The following is a 6494-nucleotide window of genomic DNA, read 5'->3' as shown; positions in this document are numbered from 1 at the left end:
AAATTCATATCTTTTGATAGTTACCCTGAACGTAAATGGGCTAAAAGCCCCAGTCAAAAGACACAGGCTATCAGATTGGATAAAAAAACAAAACCCATCAATATTCTCTGTGCAAGAGACTCATTTTAGGCTGAAAGACACTTCCAGATTGAAAGCAAGGGGGTGGAAAACCATTTACCACGCTAATGGACACCAAAGAAAGCTGGGGTAGCAATCCTTATATCAGACAAATTAGATTTTAAACCAAAGACTGTAATGAGAGATGAGGAAGGACACTTTACCATACTTAAAGGGTCTATCCAACAAGAAGATCTAACAACTGTAAATATCTATGCTCCTAACATGGGAGCCTCCAATATATAAGCCAATTAATAACAAAAGCAAAGAAATACATTTACAACAATACAATAATAGTGGGGGACTTTAACACCCCCCTCACTGAAATGGACAGATCATCTAAGCAAAAGATCAACAAGGAAATAAAGACTTTAAATGACACATTGGACCAAATGGACTTCACAGATATATTCAGAACATTCCATCCCAAAGCAACAGAATACACATTCTTCTCTAGTGTCCATGGAATATTCTCCAGAATAGATCACATCCTAGGTCACAAATCAGGTCTCAACTGGTACCAAAAGATTGGGATCATTCCCTGCATATTTTCAGACCACAGTGCTTTGAAACTAGAACTCAATCATAAGAGGAAAGTTGGAAAGAACTCAAATACATGGATGCTAAAGAGCATCCTACTAAAGAATGAATGGGTCAACCAGGAAATTAAAGAAGAATTTAAAAAATTCATGGAAACCAATGAAATGAAAACACAACTGTTCAAAATCTTTGGGATGCAGCAAAGGCAGCCCTAAGAGGAAAGTATATAGCAATACAAGCCTTTCTCAAGAAACAAGAAAGGTCTCAAATACAGAACCTAACCCTACACCTAAAGGAGCTGGAGAGAGAACAGCAAATAAAGCCTAAACCCAGAAGAAGAGAAATAATAAAGATCAGAGCAGAAATCAATGAACTAGAAACCAAAAGAACAGTAGAACAGATCAACAAAACTAGGAGCTGGTTCTTTAAAAGAATTAACAAGACTGATAAACCCCTGGCCAGACTTATCAAAAAGAAAAGAGAAATGACCCAAATCAACAAAATCATGAATGAAAGAGGAGAGATCACAACCAACACCAAAGAAATACAAACAATTATAAGAACATATTATGAGCAACTATATGACAGCAAGTTAGATAACCTGGAAGAAATGGATGCATTCCTAGAGATGTATCAACTACTAAAACTGAACCAGTAAGAAATAGAAAACATGAACAGACCTATAACCACTAAGGAAATTGAAGCAGTCATCAAAAATCTCCCAACAAAAAAAAAAAGCCTAGGGCCAGATGGTTTCCCATTGGAATTCTACCAAACATTTAAAGAAGAATTAATACCTATTCTTCTAAAACTGTTCCAAAAAATAGAAATGGAAGGAAAACTTCCAAACTCGTTTTATGAGGCCACCATTACCTTGATCCCCAAACCAAAGATCCCATTAAAAGGAGAATGACAGACCAATATCCTTGATGAACATGGGTACAAAAATTCTCACCAAATACTAGCCAATAGGATACAATAGTACATTAAAAGGATTATTCACCACGACCAAGAGAGATTTATCCCTGTGCTGCAAGGTTTGTTCAACATCTGCAAATCAATCAACGTTTTACAGTACATTAATAAAAGAAAGAACAAGAATCATATGATCCTCTCATGAGATGCAGAAAAAGCATCTGACAAAGTACAGCATCCTTTCTTGATCAAAACTCTTCAGAATATAGGGATGGGGGTACATACCTCAATATCATAAAAGTCATCTATGAAAAACCCATAGCAAATATCATTCTCAATGGGGAAATACTGAGAGTTTTCCACCTAAGGTCAGGAACATGGCAGGGATGTCCAATATCACCACTGCTATTCAACACAGTATTTGTAGTCCTAGCAATCAGAAAACAAAAAGAGATAAAAGGCATCCAAATTGGCAAAGAAGAAGTCAAACTCTCACTTTTTGCAGATGATACAATACTTTATGTGGAAAACTCAAAAGACTCCACGTCAAAACTGCTAGAACTCATACGGGAATTCAGTAAAGCGGCAGGATATAAAATCAATGCACAGAAATCAGTGGCATTCCTATACACCAACAACAAGACCAAAGAAAGAGAAATTAAGGAGTCAATCCCATTTACAATTGTACCCAAACCATAAGGCACCTAGGAATAAATCTAACCAAAGAGGCAAAGGATCTGTACTCAGGAAACTATAAAATTCTCATGAAAGAAATTGAGGAAGACACAAAGAAATGGAAAAACGTTCCATGATCATGGATTGGAAGAACAAATATTGTGAAGATGTCAATGCTACCTAGAGCAATCTACACATTCAATGCAATCCCTATCAAAATACCATCCATTTTCTTCAAAGAAATGGAAAAAATAATCCCAAGATTTGTATGGAACCAGAAAAGATGCCAAAGAGCCAGAGGAATGTTGAAAAAAAAAAGCAAAGCTGGTGGCATCATAATTCCGGACTTCTAGCTCCATTACAAAGCTGTCATCATCAAGACAGTATGGTACTGGCACAAAAACAGACACATAGATCAATGGAACAGAATACAGAGCCCAGAAATTGACCCTCAACTCTATGGTCAACTCATCTTTGACAAAGCAGGAAAGAATGTCCAATGGAAAAAAGACAGTCTCTTCAACAAATTGTGTTGGGAAAATTGGACAACCACATGCAGAAAAATGAAACTGGACCATTTCCTTACACCACACACAAAAATAGACTCTAAATGGTTGAAAGACCTAAGTGTGAGACAGGAGTCCATCAAAATCCTAAAGGAGAACACAGGCAGCAACCTCTTCTGACTCAGCCACAGCAACTTCTTCCTAGAAACATCGCCAAAGTCAAGGAAAGCAAGGGCAAAAATGAACTATTGGGACTTTACCAAGATAAAACCTTTTGCACAGCAAAAGAAACAGTCAACAAAACCAAGAGACAACTGACAGAATGGGAGAAGATATTTGCAAATGACATTTCAGAAAAAGGGCTAGTATCCAAAATCTACAAAGAACTTAACCAAACTCAACACCCAAAGAACAAATGATCCAATCAAGAAATGGGCAGAAGACATGAACAGACATTTTTCCAAAGAAGACAATCCAAATGGCCAACAGACATGAAAAAGTGCTCAACATCGCTCAGCATCAGGGAAATCCAAATCAAAACCTCAGTGAGATACCACCTCACACCAGTCAGAATGGCTAAAATTAACACGTCAGGAAACGACAGATGTTGGCGGGGATGCAAAGAAAAGGGAACTCTCCTACACTGTTGGTGGGAATGCAAGCTGGTGCAGCCACTCTGGAAAACAGTATGGAGGTTCCTCAAAAAGTTGAAAATAGAGCTACCATATGACCCAGCAATTGCACTACTGGGTATTTACCACAAAGATACAAATGTAGGGATCCGAAGGGGTATGTGCACCCCAATGTTTATGGCAACAATGTCCACAATACCCAAACTATGGAAAGAGCCAAGATGTCCATCGACAAATGAATGGGTAAAGAAGATGTGGTATATATATACAATGGAATATTATGCAGCCATCAAGAGGAATGAGATCTTGCCATTTGCAACGACGTGGATGGAACTGGAGGGTGTTATGCTGAGCAAAATAAGTCAATCAGAGAAAGACATGTATCATATGACCTCACTGATATGAGGAATTCTTAATCTCAGGAAACAAACTGAGAGTTGCTGGAATGGTGGGGGGTGGGAGGGATGGGGTGGCTGGGTGATAAACATTGGGGAGGATATGTGCTATGGTGAGCACTGTGAATTGTGCAAGACTGTTGAATCACAGATCTGTACCTCTGAAACAAATAATACAATGTATGTTAAAAAATAAAAAGAAGAAGATAGTAGGAGGGGAAGAATGAAGGGGGGGAAATCGGAGGGGGAGACGAACCATGAGAGACGATGAACTTTGAAAAACATCTGAGGGTTCTAGAGGGGAGGGGGGTGGGAGGATGGGTTGGCCTGGCGATGGGTATTAAAGAGGGCATGTTCTGTATGGAGCACTGGCTGTTATACGGAAACAATGAATCATGGAACACTACATCAAAAACTAATGATGTAATATATGGTAATTACCATAGCAATAAAAATAAATAAATCTTAAAAAATGAGTAAAATAATTTTTATTTAAATTTAAGTTAATGTACAGTGCAATATTTGTTTCTGGAGTAGAATTCATTGATTCATCACTTACATACATCACCCAGTACTCATCACAAGAAGTGCCATCTTCAATACCCATCACCCATCTAGCCCATCTCCAACCACCTCTGTCCATCAACCCTCAGTTTGTTCTTTATTGTTAAGAGTCTCTTATGGTTTGTTTCCCCCTCTCTTTTTTTCCCCTTCCCATATATTCATCTGTTTTCTTTCTTAAATTCGACATGTGAGTGAGATCATATGGTATTTGTCTTTCTCTGAATAACTTATTTCACTTAGCATAATAACTCTAGCTCCATCCACATCTTTGCAAATGGTAAGATTTCATTCTTCTTGATGGCTGAGTAATATATTTATGTATATATATATATATATATATGTATGTATATATACACCATATTTTCTTTATCAATTCATCAGTCAATGGACATTTGGGCTCTCTTCATAGTTTGGCTATTGTTAATAATGCTGCTATAAACATCAGGGTGCATGTATACCTTCCATTCTGTACTTTTGTATCCTTTGGGTAAATACCTAGTAGTGGAACTGCTGGGTCATAAGGTAGTTCTATTTTTTAACTTTTTGAGGAACCCCTATACTATTTTCCAGAGTGGCTGCACCAGTTTGCATTCCCAAAAACAATGCAAGAGGGTTCCCCTTTCTCCCCATCATTACTAACACTTGTTGTTTCTTGTGTTGTTAATTTTAGCCATTCTGACAGGTGTGAGGTGGCATCTCATTTTGGTTTTGACTTGTATTTCCCTGATGATGAGTGATGTTGAGCATCTTTTCATGTGTCTGTTAGCCACCTGGATGTCTTCATTGGAAAAAAAAATGTCTGTTTATGTCCTCTGGCCATTTCTTAACTGGATTATTTGTGGGGTTTTTTTCACTGTGCAGAAGCTTTTTATTCTGATAAAGTCCCAATAGTTAGTTCATTTTTGCTTTTGTTTCTTTGCCTCCAGTGACGTGTCTAGTAAAAAGTTCTTATCATGGAGGTCAAAGAGGTTGCTGCCTGTGTTCTCCTCGAGGATTTGATGGTTTCCTGTCTCACAATTAGGTCTTTCATCCATTTTGAATTTAAGGAATGAATAAAATGATATTTTAAATGAACCAACTGATATAGTAAAGTTGAACAAATATTTTAATATAATTTATGGTCACTTATTTTAAGAAAATATTCACCTTTCAAATTTGAAATAAATCTCATGTAAAGAAACCATTATAATGAAGTTAAACAATATCTTCTCAGGTTATTAGAGCCAGTGTAGTCTAGAATTAATGTTCCATAGATTAAACTGATCACCTGGGATTTATATTCATTTTTTGAAAATAACTATTTGAATTAAACAATCTAAAAATCAAGTAAAATATGATACCTAGGAATAAACCTAACCAAAGAGGTAAAATATCTGTACTCTGAAAACTATAAAATACTGATGAAAGAAACTAAAGATGACACAAAGAAATGGAAAAAAAAACAGTCCATGCTTATTGATTCAAAGAGAAAATATTGTTAAAATGTCTATATAACCCAAAGCAATCCACACATTTTATGCAACCCCCATCAAAATATCAGCGACAATTTTCACAGAGCTAGAACAAACAATCCTAAAATTTGTATGGAACCACAAAAGGCCCTGAATAGCGAAAGCAATCTTGAAAAAGAAAAGCAAAGCTGGAGGCATCACAATTCTGGACTTCAAGTTCTATTACAAAGCTGTAGTGATCAAGACAGTATTGTACTGGCACAAAAATAAACACATAGATCAATGGAACAGAAAAGAAAACCCAGAAATGGACCCACAACTACATAGTCAACTAATCTTCAACAAAGCAAGAAAGAATATCCAATGGAAAACAGTCTCTTCAACAAGTAGTGTTGGGAAAACTGGACAGCAACATGCAGAAGAATGAAACTGGACCGCTTTTTTACACAATACATAAAAATCAATTCCAAATGGATGAAAGGCCTAAATGTGAAACTGGAAACCATAAAAATCCTAGACGAGAACTCAGGCAGTAGCCTCTTTGACATTGGCCATAGCAAATTCTTACTAGACATGTCTCCTGAGTCAAGAGAAACAAAAGCAAAAATAAACTGTTGGGACTTCATTAAGATAAAAAGCTTCTGCACAACAAAGGAAACAATCAACAAAACTAAAAGGCAACCTTTGGAATTGAGAAGA

Source organism: Callorhinus ursinus, unplaced genomic scaffold (assembly GCF_003265705.2).
Source record: "Callorhinus ursinus isolate GAN/ISIS: 27379988/994484 unplaced genomic scaffold, GSC_fseal_2.0 scaffold33, whole genome shotgun sequence".
NCBI classification, from domain to species: Eukaryota; Metazoa; Chordata; class Mammalia; order Carnivora; family Otariidae; genus Callorhinus; species Callorhinus ursinus.
The sequence above is the reverse complement of the archived record's forward strand: the minus strand, read 5'-3'. Positions refer to the sequence as shown.